This window comes from Chenopodium quinoa, unplaced genomic scaffold (genome assembly GCF_001683475.1).
Source record: "Chenopodium quinoa cultivar QQ74 unplaced genomic scaffold, ASM168347v1, whole genome shotgun sequence".
NCBI lineage: Eukaryota > Viridiplantae > Streptophyta > Magnoliopsida > Caryophyllales > Amaranthaceae > Chenopodium > Chenopodium quinoa.
Window position 1 is genome coordinate 5,202,681 of NW_018744092.1, and position 17,889 is coordinate 5,220,569.

The window sequence follows — 17,889 nt, forward strand, 5'->3', positions numbered from 1 at the left end:
CCATGACACCTTCCCCTAACTTGCCAAAAACAAAATAAAAAAATTCATGGATGTTGTATAATGGATAATATTATTGTGGACCTAAGATTTATATACACGCAACTGACATTATATTGAACATAGTGACCCTAATTTTAACATGTTTTATTTGGGGTCCTGTTGCATCGCTCACCTAGTGTCGGCCTAGCATCGGTGGTGTATTATTTGATGCAAGTAATATTACAAAATATTATATAATGTCAAATAACATTGTCATAGTATAATATCACCCATGCAAATTATTCACCCTTGCAAATAAGTATTATATTAGTGTAAATTAATATATTTGGTGAAACACTACTATAAAATTGTAAATCAATAAAATTTCATACAAAAATGATATGTACATATCGAATGAGTTCACCATCAAACATAAAAGTCATGAAGTACTAACATGAGGAAGGATAAACTCCAACTGGCCTAGATGGTACATGTCTGGATGAAAGTAGAATGGGAGAATCAACTACAGTTCTCTGATCTTCTTTATCAGCATTTTTTGTCCATATTAAAGAACCAGAAATCACACCAAAAGACCATTCATAATATTTGGTGTTAGGCAAACTCACATTCAAAGTAAATTGTTGTTCACAGTCCATATCATCAAATTCCAATATTTTCGGAACAACGCTGATGCTGATTGACTCTGTAGGCATGCGCATCGTAGAAGAATGAATTTCAATCTTAGCAGTATATGTACTTCGCCCTTTCTCAACACTTCTTAATTTTCTACTGAATTTAATAGCCCATTTTTCTTCACAATGTGGAGGAAATGTAGCTGAGAAATAAGGTAGATTAAGGTGAAAGTAAGGTGGATCTTCTCCATCAGACAAATAGAATCTTTCAAAAATACAATGTTTCTCCTCATACACCAGACCGGGTTGTCTTGCCCTTTTCAAATTAAACTCTCCTGCTCCATATGCAAACTCAAAAGCAAGATCTTTCCATGCATTTTGTTAGCTGCATAATAAAACAATGATACATAATTTAAAACAACATCAAGTTATATAATTGTTAAATCATTCAGTAATGATCAATCAGATACCACTAACAACTAGCACTAATGATCAGACTGAGATTGTGATCAATATTTCAGAAACAATTTGTAACCAAGTATACAAGAATAGCACTAATGATCAAACTGAGATTGTGATCAATATTTCAGTAGAAAAACAGTGTTGTAGAAGAAAAGTAAATGAGAGCAGAAAAATAGAGAGAAAAAGATTTAGAGAGAAAAAGAGGAATTATTTTCATTAAGTTAGGCAAGAATTAAACAGATCAGCCTTATATACAAGGACTGAAAGAGGCTAACCAAGCCATACAAAGCATCAGTTGACTTGCTGATGTGGAATTCTGTTATAACAGAATTCTATCATAATAACAAACTTTACTATGCACTAGGAGCTTGAGTGACTGTAGGCTTGATGTAGGTGCTCTGATCCTTAACAAGAGATGTAGTCTCAACAATAATGTAAATAAAATGAATTTTCTGTGAGGCTGGTCACACCATTAACTAATTGTGTGGCCACATGAATTTAATACAAAATTCACATAAAAATCAATTTTAAATTAGTAACACAAACACCAAAAATACAAAGTAATACTTCCTCTAAATACTTATAAAACTAAGTGATATAACACAATCATCTTAATCCACATAATTCAAAAAAGAAAAGGAAAATAAATAAATAACTAGCTACTACTTAAATCCACATACCCAAAAGACACATGCTCCTCATTGATTTTTGTGTTTCATCTTTATCGGGTTGTGGGAGATTCATCGTTGTTGTTCATATGGGGCAAGGGGTAGTTTTGCAATTTATGGGGAAAGAAGAGGAGAGAGAATTTGGTGGTGTCGTACAATGTGGGGAAAGATTAGAAAGAGAATGGAAAAAATAATGGAGGAAGTGAGAGGAGAAAAAATGAGGAAAATCACTTGGAAAACTAGATATTACCTGCCTTGTTCGGTCCACTGTTTCTTTTATATCTTTGTAGTATAGGCAGTATGCTGCTGTTTGTATTTTCTTTCATGTTGTGTTTCATAGTCTGAATTCAAAGAGACAAGAGCCATCTTGCACTCGTTCTCTTTTCATGCTAATTAATTGATGCTTCCAGTGGTTTTTTTACAAAAATATGCAAACTGAAAGCAAGTATTCATAAACTAGAGAAAATAACCCTTGATTTATTTCATTTTGGGAGGGAGCAATGAGAGTAAAAAACTTCATTTAGTAAGCAAAGAGAGGTTATACCAGCCAAAGACTAGTGTTGGTTAGGGATACGTAATTTGGAGACTATAAAGTATAAACCAAGCCTTTATGATGAAACTAGGTTGGAAAATGAGTCAAAACAACAATAACCTTGCAAAAGATTGTTTAATGGCAAAAAACTCACTCCAAGAAAGGTTCGGTTATTTGGCATAAAGGGGTGGCACCATCTCTCACATAATGCCTCTTGGGACTTGGGTGATGGGAATGTAATTTCTTTTTGGTACGATAATTGGGTAGGGATAGGTGCCCTTATGTAGATAATTTGGCCGGTTCTAGACTCCTGGATGCTCGGGTCATTGGTCAATTCTCATTAACTTAGGTTGCTTGCTGGTCTCCATAGGGGTTGGACCTCATCTCAATGATTGATTTATTTCCCTTCTCAATTGGATTCATGTGCAAAATAAAATTGTCTCTGGAGTATACAAGCTTTGGAGCTAAAGTGGGTTAGTCAAAAAATTCATTAACACAAAACATAGTTGTATGTACTATTTAGACTGTAAGAACCAAAGCAATTAAGAACGTTAGCACCTAAATGAAACTAGGGAAGTGAATGCCTAATAACACTATGTTTTAAAAACTAGTGGGTGCAACACGAACTAATTAGGCATTAAATTATTGCCCATCATGTACTGATGTCTCCAATCAACTACTACGCATGTATCATGTGAAAATATAACATTTGCAATTATTACATTACAAAAAAAAGTTACTACGCAAGCTTACCAGTAGTTATGGCTGCAGAAATTGTTGCAGAAACAGAAAAGTTTTTCTCCGCTTTGATCATAGCAAGTCCAGCAGCAACGAGGGGTGTTGCAAAAGAAGTGCCGGACAAGACATTATATGGAACAAAAAATGAATCCCCATCGTCTCCTAAAGGCACGTCGTCTGGCCAAGATGCAACAATATGCTCCCCTGGAGCGCAAAGATCAGGCTGCAAAAATCACCGGAATCAGTTATAATAATAAAAATAAAATCAACAATAAGAAAAATAATGTTAACGATAATAACAATAATAACAATAACAATATAATATTCTGATGCCAAGTAAGTTGATTACTAATAATATTTTAGTGGCCTATGAATGTTTCCATTACTAATAATGTTGAGAAAGCACAAGAGCTGCGTGGTGCTTGCTGTCCTGAAAAGGTGGAAGCCACCTGACATGGATACTTATAAAATCAATTCTGACGTTTTTGGGGATAATTCGGTTGGTTTAAGGGGGGTGAAGCGTGCGTGACCATGTGGGTGATGTGATTTTAGCTACTTGTGTTAAGGAGGGGCAGTTGGCATGGATATTGCAGAGGCTCTTGCGGCGTGTCATGCTTTACTGATTGCAGTGAAGGGGGGATGTCGAAGAGTGGTTCTAAAGATGGACAGTTTCAAGCTTTATGCAATCATCTGCAGAAAAGTTGTATGCGAGAATAGCATCTTGAGAAAAATTGTAGATGATATTCTACATTTGGCTGCTGCTGTATTTCTTACTCACATGTGGGTAGGGAAGGGAATGGGGTAGCTCACAAACTTGCTTATTTGAGTAGAATTTAATAATTTATACGGGAATGAGCGTTTGAGTGGAAGAAGGGATCAACGATTATTTTTGTGGAGGATTTTGAACAACGCCCTCCCTACAGGGCACAACCTAAAGAAACGAGGAGTTAAAACCAACGGAATTGCCTTATGTGCAGTTCTCAGGGAGGCCCAGCTATGGAGGAAAGTACGACTCATCTATTGAGGGACTGTCCAACGATCAGGAGAGTGTGGGCTGGAAGCAGCCTGGGTATTAGAACTAACAATGACAGATCCATTCCATTGGTCGATTGGATCACCGACTGGATTGCTTACCTTTAGAGAGAAAACAGGTCGGAGCACTCCCATTTTTGTCAATCTCCTCCAAGGTATCTGGCTTCAGAGGAACAAAGTGGTGTTCGAAGGAGTTTGTATTAACCCCCTGGGCATCATTCGAAGAGCGGAGTCGACAATCAATACAAGCTGGACCAGCCAACAAACCCCAATCCCCAAAATTCCAAGGAAAGACATGAAAGAAGGTCCTCCAGGTTTCGAGATTAAGCCAATTCAGATGATAATCGGTCATAACGAATGCAAGGAGGTAAGTGAATTCCAGATCAAGATGGGGAAAAGGAAAAAGGAAGGAGAGCGCATCGACATAATTTGGAGATTAATGAGACACGGACAAATTTTGCACGAAGAATGTTGAAGTAGATCCCACCAAATAACACATGAGTGTCCCACATTGATAGAAATTGAGAGTTGAGACCACAATATAAGACTAAGGGGCTACTCCGATCCCCTCATGGCCATATGGTTTTGAAGTGGAACCTCCTTGGTCTTGTGAAGTGGACTTTCTCTCTCTCTTGGTTGCGGGTGAAGCCCGTTTGACAAAGAATCGAATGCCTACCAGACAAAAGACAAGAGAAAATCGGTCCTCTTGAGTCTAAGCAAAGGGCTTAGAGTGGCGTCCAGATTGGGTTGCCTCACGAATAAAAAAGGAATTCATGAATTTTTTGATGACAACGCCCAACGTTTTGCTGCTTTAGGAGATACCTTAAAGGATTGTGCTTCTTTTCATTGTTTATCTCTATGTTACTCAGACTCTTCATTTTGCCTCAAACACCCGTGTCGGATCCTTGACACTCGGACATGGGTACAATACTTGGACACTTCAATTTGGGCTAAAATCTTGAAAAAAATTCAAAAATTAGCCGAGTCGTACATTGGACACGTACCCGTGTCGGATATGGGTACACGAGTCCGAGTAACACAGGTTTATCTTACTATTTGATATTAAATTGTAATCTTTTTAAGCACTGCCACAAAGACTGAGTTTCTTTGGTGGTCTTATCCTTTGTCAAAAAAAAGAGGGTTTGGGTGGAAGACATGATTTGATTTGCAAAAGCTGATTGAATAGAAGGAGGTTTATCATGTCCAAACAAAAAAACACATATCACTAATAATAATACATAGACACCAACAGCAGTAGCACCAACAACAACAATAACAATAGCAATATCATTAATAAAGTAACAATAATAACATCTAGAAAGAAAATTACCTTCATGAATTCTGTGTAAGTACGACATGGTCCACGGCCAGAAAAGTCTGAAACTAAAGGTGTACTACCAACTTCTTTCTCGACGAGCAATGGATAATAGCATAGAGTGACCTTCATATAACATATAATAATTTAAGAGACTAAGATATTGTGATGCTCTTTAAAATAATTTAAAGAAAATTAACAAGAAAATTGTTTTTAAATATCTCTACTATGAAACATTTAATACAATTTTTCTTAAAAAAAATACGCACCCATTTTTTGCAGTTACGCTTTCCAAATAGTAGCAAACTATATTACTTGCTTCTTTTGAAAGTAGGACAATTGGTTGTATGCTTGCACTATCCGAAAAATCTGAAGAGGGTTCAACTAAAATTTCCGAGTTTTTAAGATACATGATGCTTTGTGTATCTTGGATATCGCCCAACTTCCTAAAATAAAGTCAAATCATGGTTAATAATATTGTTAAATAATTACTCTATCTCTAAAAGCTAATGAGAAACCAAAAGCATGGTATGTGGAAAAGATTTTGTTATAACAAGCAAACTGAACTTGATAATGATGTATGATAAGTAGTGTATGACTCTACTAAATGACTACTTTAGTTTAACGCATCACATTCATATTACAATTTTGTCTTTATTTTTTAAACTTTTCTTGTTGGTCTGTTAAAAAAAATATACTACAAAATAATCTAAGAAAATACTGTAACATGCTAGAGGCAATTAGAGGAAGTTCTAGCTATAAATATCTTACTGACAAGAAAGAAATAAAAATGCATATAAGAAAATTCGATTACCTTACAGGTAGAAAATCATCATTAGAACTTGAACTTGAGAACATACTAATGGAGTACCCCTGATATAGATAACAAAGAAATAAATAAATGAAATAGGAAATTCAAATAACATGATTATACTATAAAAAAATTAATAAGTCATAAAGTTAAAGTACCTCAATATCTTCTAGCTCATAAAAATCTGTATCAGATACAAATTCAACTTTACTTTTGAATTTGGTGGTCGGGGTGCATGAAGCAACGGTTACGGTCCAAGGAGGAGTTTTTTGTATTGATTGAAGACCTAATTTGCCATAGTTTCCTGCTGATAGTACAATGAGGATATCTTCTCTCAATGCTTCCATAATCGCTACGCCCCATGCATCACTAGATTCATCAGAAAAGAGAGATGAAAACGATTTCGAAAGTGACATTGATATCACATCCACTTTAGCTGAGATTGCTTCATAAATAGCATGATTTACACTATCATTATCAATTAACCACAAGGGCATCCAATTGCATAGATTGCAATGCGGGGTGGGGGTGAGATGCCACTAATGGTGCCTAATTTGATCCGTCCAATACTAGCATCAACAAAACGACGTGACGCTATGATAGAAGAACAAAAATAGCCGTGTGCGTTTATTCCTACTGGTGTAGATTGTTTGCCTGCCTCATAGCAGTCCTCACACAACTTATCAATAGACTTGTAATCCTCTAACCCGCTAAATCAACGAAGAAAAAAAAAACATTAATAATATACTCAATAGTAAGGATTTGAATATAATATAAAAAATAATTCAAAACTCTCAAGTCTCACCTATGATCACAAAGAAATGTCAAAACATTTCTATCACAATGAATAGATGTCTTCCGACAACCATCTATAATAGCAACAGTGGATTGATTATAGATGCTGCTACTAGAAAACTCAAATGGATCCATATCCTTTCTCTTACACTAACCTGCATATATAACATAAATAACATATTACGTATGTGCTACATTGTTCCCATTACATTGTTTCCATTACAGATTATAATAGCAGTAGTATATGAATTTTTTAGAGCTGAATCTAAATATCGAGTTGAAAACTCTAAACATGACATTGTAAATAAAGCAGAATAAAAATTAAAAAAAACAATGGCAATTGACTCCTATAACAATGATTTTACTAGTGGAAGTTGAAAGCACGTGTATGTTAACCAAAAAATTTCCAACCGAACATGTACTTCAAAAAAATCTACAATAAAAGGCCTAGAGACACTTATGTATATATAGGAACAAATAAGAAAATACATTCTCGACAAGCTCATAATCATATTTCCTCTTTGTGCATTAAACATATAGAAGTCAGAATCTAATCCAAAGTTATTGCCGCATATCTAGTGTTCTACATATTGTAACATTGGAAAGATGGAATTCCAATATGGATTATACAACGCGCAAGAACTTGTGAGATTAATCAATACAAAATCACTTTGAGATCATTCATACACAAAACCAACAAAACTTTTCAATAGCGGTTCTTGGTTAAATAAAAACAAAGTCATTACTTCCCTGGAGCAGTGATTATGTAAGTACGTGTAAGAAAACCCTGCATAGAATAATGTACATTATAATTGATAGAAAAGCCACACCACAAGATTACAAATGCACTAAAAATTTGCATTTTTTATATCTAATAGTGCAAACATATCAGATCTTAGTTGCATATAATTGTAGAATTTGGTTTTCACTCATACCTACTTAAGAGGTACTCCCCCTTTGTCCCCAAAAAGGGTGGTACATTTTGACCAAAAAGTCGAATGTTTTTCTATAATGATTCCTCAAACACATCGTTAGACTTACAACCATAAAACTAATTGTTAGCTCAAGAAGGCCATGTGCTCCGCACCGGTTTTAGCCATGCCAAACTTCACCGAGATGTTCGTGGTGGAATCGAATGCCTCGGGTTTCGGACTCAGAGCGGTTGTGATGCAAGATGGAAGGTCGATTGCCTTCTATAGCAAGGTTCTGGGGCCACGTGGCCGGAGTAAGTCGATCTATGAGAAGGAGCTGATGGCGGTGTGTTTATCGGTACAAAAATGGAAACATTATTTATTGGCAGAAGGTTTATAGTGAGAAATGACCAGCTGAGTCTGCGATTCATAACTCAACAGCGAGAGGTCGGGATGGAGTATCAAAGGTGGATCAGGAAGCTCATTGGGTTCGACTTTGAGATACAGTATAAACCCGGGGAAGTGAACCACGTGGCTGACGCCCTCTCACGCAAAGGTGAGGAGGAATCTGAGTTAGGGTCCATAATCACCGTTCATGCGGTGGATTGGGGTGAGCTGGAGAAAGAAATTGCAAGGGATAAGCTGCTCCAGAAGGTGAAGCAGGACCTTGCGGAGGGAAGGTAAATTCCTGGTTCGCAATTGAACACCAGAAACTAAGGGGCGCTTGGTGGTGCCCAAAAATTCGGTAATTAAGCCGGCATTACTTAAGGATTATCACGACTCATCGGAAGCAGGACGTGTAGGAGAAACAAAGACATATTTGAGGATGGCTGGCTGGCAGGGAATGAGGCGCGATGTGGCGAGTACGTGCGAGGGTGTTCGACGTGCCAAAGGAACAAACACTCACAACAAAGTCCGGCAGGGCTGCTACAACCACTCCCTATTCCCGGGGCGGTGTGGGAGGATATCACTATGGATTTTATTGAAGGACTTCCTAAATCCAAGGGGTGGCTGTGATCTTAGTCGTGGTGGATCAACTCACAAAATATGCTCATTGAATTGGGCTTAAACATCCGTTCACAGCGGCGGTGGTGGCTGACCACTTTATCAATGAGGTTTTGAGGTTGCACGGGTTTCCGAGAAGTATTGTTACAGATCGGGACCGAATTTTCTTAAGTGTGTTTTGGCGAGAACTCTTCAAAGCTGCAAGGGACAGAATTACGAAGGAATACGTCTAACCACCCTCAAACGGACGGTCACACAGAGGTGGTTAACAAGGGTCTTGAGACCTATCTTCGTTGCTTTGCCGGAGAGCAGCCGAAAGCATGGGCACGGTGGCTTTCCTGGCTGAGTATTCTTATAATACAGCAGTCCACTCTTCCACCTCAATGTCCCCCTTTCGAGGCCTGTATGGCATTGGTCAAACTCCAGTCGATAGTCTAGAGGAGATGCTCCAATAGAGGGATGTGATCTTGGATGAGTTACGCCTTAATCTGTTAAAGGCAAAGCAAGTCATGAAACAAGGGGCGGACTCGAAGAGAAGGGAAGTAGAATTCAGTGTGGGAGAGTTTGTCTTTCTCAAACTCCAACCGTATCGCCAAAAATCACTTGCAGGGCGACCCTTCGAAAAACTGGCAACACGTTACTATGCACCATATGAGGTGGTTCAGAGAGTGGGGAAGGTTGCATACAAGTTACAGTTGCCGGATCAATGCTCCATTCATCTTGTCTTCCATGTTTCACAATTGAAGCGCGCTATTGGGAACTTGCCAAGCTCACCCACCAATCCTCATCAATCCTCATCAGGTAACTCTCAAAGTTTGAATTGGCGGTGGAACCCGAATCAGTCACCACAGTCCGGCACGCAAGGGATGGAAAAGGGGTCCGAGAGGTCCTTATTAAATGGAAAGGGTTGCCAGATATGGAGGCCACTTAGGAGGAAGCTGAATCAATTGCGATTCCCTGACAAGGTGTGTCTTTTGGGGGTGGGTAATGTAATGAACCAGCCCACACCACCACTACTCCACACTTACAGCAGGAGAAAGAGACAAATGCAGCAGCAGCAACAGAGGCAGGGGAGCACCCTCCACCCACAGCAGCAGCCTGCAACACCAACCCCTTAGAGCTGTAACAGTTGGTGTCTTATTAGCTTACTTTATGTTGCTTTTTGTGCTTTTGGGTAAATGAAGAATGTAGCAATTAAGCCTTGATGCCACATCACTAGTTAGTGTAGCCCTATATATATGGGAAGCTTAGGAAAGAGAATTCATTCAGAAAAGAGCCTCGGAGACTTGTGACCTAAAGTCACTAACTTGTTCTGCAACTATTTAATCAATCAACTTGTCTTTCCCTCTATTATCTTCCTTGAACCTGTATTTGCTAGCTAGCTCGCGCATTCTGTTGCATCTCAGTCAAGCATCAACAATAAATGTATCAGGCCCAACAGCAGCATGTTCTGAGTTGAGGCCTAAGTTGAGAACAGTTAGGAAGTAGTTAGTGTTTAGTGTTGATGGTTAGGGTATTTTTTGGATCCTTGTGACAGGAAACTTTGTTTACATTCATTGCACAAGGAAACAATAGTATTATGTGCAGTTAGTGCACTTGAAATACAGAAGTATTATGTGTATTTTGTGCAGTTGGAACAAGGTTTATAAATGCAATATTTTCTTGTAGCTAGCTTTTGAATTGGTTTCAGCTGAGATGTTATCTGTTTTGTTTGTTCTATTACCTTGCATGGATTATGTCTAGAGATGGGAGAACTGTAACAATCCTGTCCAAAAAATGGAATTAAATACAATGTACTATACAAGTATACAGAATAAATGGGATTGATGATGCACATTGTCATTGATTTTGCACAACCAGAACAACAATTTTGAAATTATCAAGATATTTCACAATTCAATTTGATTACGAAACTAATTAAAAGGGGAAACAGAACAACATTTCCTCTCAGCAGTAAAGTTCTAATTGGTAAAACTAGGAACCAGGACTGAAGTAAAGAAGACCTGTCATATTAGCCAAAAAATACAGCATGTAAAAACATTAAGGAAGCTCCAAATTATTTTACATTGAGCTAATTATTTTAAACATCTCTTCAATTTCATTCAAAACCAATACCATGAAACTGGGCAAAACAGAACCACTGTCATTTCATCGAACAGGTGGTGGGCATAATTCCAAATAAGAAAAAAAGCAACAGAAATCTAAATAAGCAATACCCAGAAGTTATTTCTTTGTGATTAGACATTAAATTTAACGTATATAAATTGATTTTCGTAAAATATGGAGTTTTCGAGTTTAAAAATGATAAACAGGCAGGTGAAAATTCAAAATTGAATCAGAAATTTAGAATGTACCAAATTCGTGTAAGCCAACTGAATTAAGAACAAACTTACCGATGATGTGAGATTTTACAGTTGCGCGCAAGAAGAAGGGTGATAAATTGAAGATTGAGAGCAGCTGCAAGAATATTGACGTGAAAAATGAAGCGGTTACAAATCAATCATAATTAGAAAAGCGAATTCCGAATTCCAACTATAGCACAACAACATTATCACATTCAAACGCTCAAAACCCAAATTCGAACACAGAATTCATTTTATACTTCATAGCATAGAAGCAGCAATAACATAACCACTCCAAGAAAGTATTAACCTCATTCAATGACTGACATTATCGCATTCAAACGCTAAAACCCCAAATTCAATCACAAAAGTATTTCATTACCTAATGAAATCATTCAAATATTACTTCATTTCATTCTTCATAGCATAGAACTAGCAATAACAGAACCACTCCAAAAAAGTGTTAACATTCAATAACATTATCGTATTCAAACCCTAAAAACCTAAATTCGATCAAAGAAGTATTTCATTACCTAATGAAATCATTCAGATATCACTTCATTCAATTCTTCACAGCATAGAAGTAGCAATAACAGAACCGCTCTAAGTAGTAAGCTCATTCAACAACAACCGTAACAAAATTCAGAGGAGAGAAGACGATGATGAAGCGAGAAAAGGAAGTACGTAGCGAATCGTCAAATTCGTTTCAGTGTTGACCGCTGACTTGGAGCGAAAGCTGGAAGTCGGGATTCGTTCCTTCCTTTCTTCCCTTTTCTTTTCTTTTCCGGTCGTACTCCAAAGTTCGAATTATTTTGCTACCCCTTATATATGCGTTTAAGCAAACCCGCCAAACACTAACACGATACGAATTGAATATTTTTTCCGTAACATTTTAATTACAATATTTTTTACCAATACCGACTCTTACAAAGTAAATGTTAATTTTAGGGACATTGTTACACATCTACCCACCGGGTAGTCTACCCAAAACTAATAGATTATTAAAATATTAATGTTTAAGTCAGGTTGGATTCCACTAACATAATTATCATAACCTTATACTTCCTCTGTTCTTTATTAGTTGCATCCAAGCAACTTGGCACAAATTGAAATAATGGATCCCATGTGTTAGGGGAGAGATAGAGAGAGTATATTGCTCAAAAGGAAAAGGATGCAAGTAATATGAAACTTTCAACAGTGGAAAAGGATGCAAGTATTAAAGAATGGAGGAAGTAATAAGTGTGGGTAGTCTACCCATTGGGTCAACCAAGTTTTTTCCTAATTTTAGACTTGTAGTTTTGGTGGGTTAATTAGATAAAAAGGAGAGAAGAGAAAGTGGTATAAAAAAAAAATGGTTAATTACTAGATGTTATGCCAGTGTTATGTCCGTATTATATTAAGTAAGTTCAATAAAATATTTTATAACAATAAAATTAATGTAATTTAATAAAATCAACTAAATTGGTATTAGTATATTAATAATGTATAGTTATGGAAAAACTATTTTTGTAATTACTTATTGAAGATACAATAAACAAAAATCTTTAACAAATAAAATTGTGAGAAAAACAAAGATATTAATTGTTAAATATTTTAATTTATTTATAAAAATAAAAATATTCATCATAAAAAATATATAGTTGTGGAAAAACTATTTTTTATTAAATTATAAAATTTGAAATTTCAATTTAGTATTCAATGGAGGAGAATTATTTCCTCCCATTGCTTATCATACTAATTAAACATGTTAAAAATGAAATATGTATTTATTAAATTTAAAAATCCAGTAAAAAAAATTAAACGGACAAACTTAATTAACACATACAACTAAAGAAAAAAACATTAACTTGAATTTTGTATTAATAATTTTACTAATAATTAATATTTTAAAACTTAGCTAAATATTGATCATCATTTAATCTATATTATATAAATCAAACTCTTCCACTTTATTTGAGCTCATATTTTCTTTTGTTTTATATTTCCCTCCCATCTCAATAATATATTTGAATAAGGATATATTTCAAGAATAAGGAGTATTAATATTTGTTCGCACTTCTCTAACGCTAATGTATAAGCAATTGTGGTTAAAAAAAAAATATTAGTATAACATGCACGCATAGCATGCAAAAAATGCTAGTTATTAAAATAGTATAACACTCATTAAAAAGAAAAGACTTTAAGTTATGGTTGAACTCTCATTTCCGCAAGTATATATACAAATTTAGGTGAATTAAGTAGGGGCTTTTTCATATAATGTTATACTCCCTCCGTCTCAGATTATTTGCACCAATTATCTTAAATGGACGTTCTAAATTACTTGTACTTACTATTTTAATCATGTAAACCCCAACAAATATTTACTATCATACCTTGAATTTGAATAAAAAATCTTAAATCATCTTTATAACTTCTTTAACTTGCAATTTCATCCAATCAAATATCTACCCACTTGTAAGTTCCAAAAAGGGTTGTTAATGAGCCGAGCCGAGACCGAGCTTTGCTAGGCTCGGCTCGAGCTCGTGAGCTTGGAGATTCGGCTCAGCTTGAGCTCGTGGCTCGTCGAGCCTGGAATATTGAGCTCGGCTAGAGCTAGAATGCTCGAAAACGGAGCTTGGTTTGAGCTCGTGGCACCGCTCGAGCTCGAGGTTTAAATGAGGCTTGTTTAAAAGCTCATTTATAAAGAGAGGCTTATTTAGGCCGCCCATCATATGAACTTGAGCTTGTGTATTATAGTTTTATTTTTATTTTTATTTTTATATTATTTTATGCCTTTTCATTCATTAGCTTTAGTTAAATGTATAAAATAAATATACAACTCGAGCCGGCTTGCGAGCTTTTTGAGTTGAACTTAGCATGGATCGTGTATTATCTCATTTATTCTCGATCTGAACTCAGAGCTCGAGCCAAGCTTTGACCAAGCCGAGCTTGAGTTGTTCGTGAGCAGACTTAGATGATTAACAACCCTAACTATGATTTTACAAAAATGATGTCACTAGCATAACTAAGTTACTGCCCTATTATCAATTTATCACTACTAACTCTCTTCTAATATGCTTATTTGTAATCATGTTACATTATTTAATCTAACAACCTCTTGATGTTAGCTATTGATGTTGGTCTTGCAATAAATTTAGATCGATATATATATGTGAAGATTAAATTAAAGTTAACATAAATACTCAATCAAGTTAATTAATTAAGCTTAGCAAAATTAAATAACGTGAATTGCAATCAATAATGAAGATGCAATGCTAAATTGTCAATCATTAAATTGAATCTACCCAATTAAAAGTCATAATAAATAGATCCCCGATTGCCACGTGAATTATGATGTTCATGCATCAAATATGTTGTCCACAACGACAATAACTCATGCCCACATATAAAAACAAGTAATAAATTCATTAAGTTGCCCTTGTGTAAAAATTTTGATGCAAGTCTTAGCTAGTTCTATGAGCCCTTTGTATTGGACCCTTCCAACGAGAGTAACAAAGAGTAAAACAAAAGATGATTCCAAGAGTCTGGAACTCCTGGGAGACACCAATGGCTACAATCTTGTGGAATCCCCTTTCGCCGCTTGCTTCCAGGACGTCAATATATTGATGGGTGCGCGTCTTTTCTATAATTTGTCAATTTTGTAATGTTAAGGTACAACACCAGTGTCTCCATTTCTGAAATTATTGTTTCAAGACTTTGCATTAACCATGGATATGGTGTTAACATATTTTCATCAGTTATTGGAGTTGTGTCGTTGTCACAAGTGCCCCCTGAATCCCAATCACCTCCCTTGCCAGTGGCGGATCCAGGATTTAATTAATAGGTTGTCTCATAATCGTCCATCGACCGCATATAATATCAAAAAATAGTCAAAACTTGTATAATGAACAAAAAAAATATATAAAAAAGTTCATTTCATAAAGTAGGTTACTTGACACGTGTCTGCATGTGAATGGTCTATTTTATTTAAAAAAAAAAATAAAAAAAATTAATTAAACAATTCCCCACCCAGCCCGACAACCACTCCCCAACCCAGCCCCGACAGCCACCCCCCCTGCACCACCACCGAAACCACCCTCCTTCTAGAGCCACATGAGCGCAATAGCCCCCCCCCCCCGCCCCAGCCCCACCAACGAAACCGCGCAAAACTTGAATTCCCCAACCCGAAACCATCCTAAACTCCCATCCCTTTCCCCACCCGAAATCCCCACCCCTCTCCCTGACCCGAAACCGCCGTAGACTCGAAACCCCTACCCCTGAAACCATTCCCCCACCCCTTGGAATTTGTGAATTTGTGTTTTTTCCTATAAATAAACTACAATTCACAAATCTCAATTGACCAATAACTTCGATGGAAATTGCAACTTTAATTCCCATTTCATGAATAACAACTATACAATTAAAACAGTAAATAATCAATTAAAAACCCTAGAACAATTAATCAATCCAAACTTCTAAAGACTAAAGCAAAACCTTCAAATAATCATTTATAAACTAAATAAGAACAACAATATAAAGCTTTTCAACAATTACCATAAAGAATTACTTAGCAAAAAGCAAGAAGTCAAGAACAATCACCAAAATACTCAAATTTGAATTTTGAAAATTAGGGATTTAAGGTTAGTAAATTACCTGGTTTATTAGTTTATAGAGTGGACAGTCGGACAGAGGACAAGAGTGGGTGGAGCCGCAGAGGTTGTCGGCCGGCGGTGGGTGGTCGATCTGGTGTCTCGGTCAGTCGACACTCAGCGCTCGGTGGTTGCGTCGTTTCGTCCGTGTGTAAGAGTGGGTGCTAAATTTTGTTATTCAAAACGTTTATTTTTTTAGGGAGAGAGAAAATAACTGACAATTTTTTTTTTTAACTTTACTTGATTTTTGGTTGGGTTTCACGTGACTTTGGGAGTAGTAAGGACAATTCTCACTTTTGTTAGACATTGTCACCACTTACCTTTAGCAAATTTATTAGTTTTTTTTTGTTTTAATTTATTTAAAAATTAATACTGTGTCACGGGACCCACCATGACTAAAGGTGGGTCCACCACTGTCCCCTACACCAATCAAATGAAATAATATCAATCAATCAATCAAAATCTTAATCTCATAAGTGAGATCGGCTACATAAACTAAAAGTGATAATTCTAGGTAGCTACAATCGAGGACCAAATTTCTCCTGCAAATCTATGCTTCATATCTTTTCTAGTTGAAAATTGTGTATTTATTTGGATCATGTACATATGTAAATGTATAGTTCAAATTTGACTCAATGAACACATAATCATAATCTTTGAGGCGAAATGTTACCTGAAATGAGTATTGAAGATGAGAAGATCGGCGTCATGGTACTTGGAGATAGAGGCTTCCAAAGTGTCCAGCCTCAAGGTTTCTCTTCTCCTCGAGATTTGATTTTGTTGGACTAAGAAGGGTGTCATGATGAACATTATGCTGCAATTATAATCCTAAAACCAACTGCCAAATTTTAATTAACCAGCTTCATCAAGCTAATAAAAAAAGTAATAATACTTAAATTGAGTCAAATTATCTTGTAATATTCATCCATTTGTCATTGGAAGTATTTAGCCCTTTAAAAATATTTCAAACCAATCTAAACCAATAAGTTAATCTACTCCATTAATGCATCAACAAAAATTAATAATCGTTAATTTCATGTCTTTAATTAGTCTTTGTTGCTAGAAAGTGTTTAGTATGTGTTTAATTTTTCTAGTATAGCACAAAAAAATGACAATAGGCCAAAAACAAATTTTCCATAATGGTTGATTTAACGAATTCAATGCTATAAATATCATACCTTACCTTGTAATAATATGTTGAAAAATCCCGGGATCCTGAGGTTTGTATGTTAAAGATTTTTAAAGAACCAATCAACGATTTACACATGTTCCTGTTTAATGAATCTCCGATGAACATTAATCTCTTCCCTCTTAGCATCTTGTACAATAAAATTTCTTGTTGTTTTGCATCGATTGCTAAATTTCTTATTGTACTAAGAAAAAAGTTAATATTATGTCAAAATAGGAGTAATAGGAAAAAGTTTGTGATATATGCTGCTTTTGAGGACCCTTCTTATTGTACTCGTACAATAAAATTTCTTGTCATTCCTCCTGACTTGGAGTAGAACTTGTGCAAGCAATCAAGCATATACATATCTGATGTGTAAAATATTTCGATCAAAGAATACTCCTTATATAATTGATTATGTTTCGTACTCCTCAACTCCAGCTCGATCAATAACCATGTTCTCTACATTTCTAAATATTTGATGGTTTTGCAATTTCAAGGTCTAACTATGATTATAAAATATTCTTAAACTGTATCGATATAAGTTACATCAACTATTTTACTAGATTTGTTTTGATATTGCCTTCATAAATCATAATATTGTTTTTCTTCACTATAACTGATAGTTGAGGCCCAAAAATATGTTTTATACTCTATCAGAGGCCCTTCCATATCCGGCACGAATTAATTCCACTTTGAAAGAGGGGTGGATGAGATTCGAACCCGTGACCTCTATGTCACGTTGGCTCTGATACCATGTTAAAAGACCAACTCAACTAAAAGCTTAAGCTGATGGTTGATGCCTAGAAATATGTTTTATACTCTATCAATAACCATTATTTGCGGTACGGTTAAAGTCCAACGTTAAAAA

At 35.9% G+C, this 17,889-nt stretch overlaps 1 long non-coding RNA gene across 2 annotated transcripts; it reads right to left on the reverse strand.

Moving 5' to 3' along the window:
* Positions 1 to 272: 272 nt before the first annotated feature.
* On the reverse strand, positions 273 to 16,265 carry LOC110692002. Of its 2 annotated transcripts, none has more exons than XR_002505372.1 (9): positions 15,855 to 16,265; positions 11,274 to 11,337; positions 6,975 to 7,119; positions 6,328 to 6,879; positions 6,173 to 6,231; positions 5,628 to 5,804; positions 5,374 to 5,484; positions 3,027 to 3,234; positions 273 to 996 (listed from the first exon to the last, which is right to left on the reverse strand). It is a non-coding gene; the product is annotated as an uncharacterized LOC110692002 (long non-coding RNA). The 2 variants fall into 2 exon arrangements; XR_002505371.1 differs by having other exon boundaries at positions 6,381 to 6,879; positions 15,855 to 16,263.
* Positions 16,266 to 17,889: the final 1,624 nt, after the last annotated feature.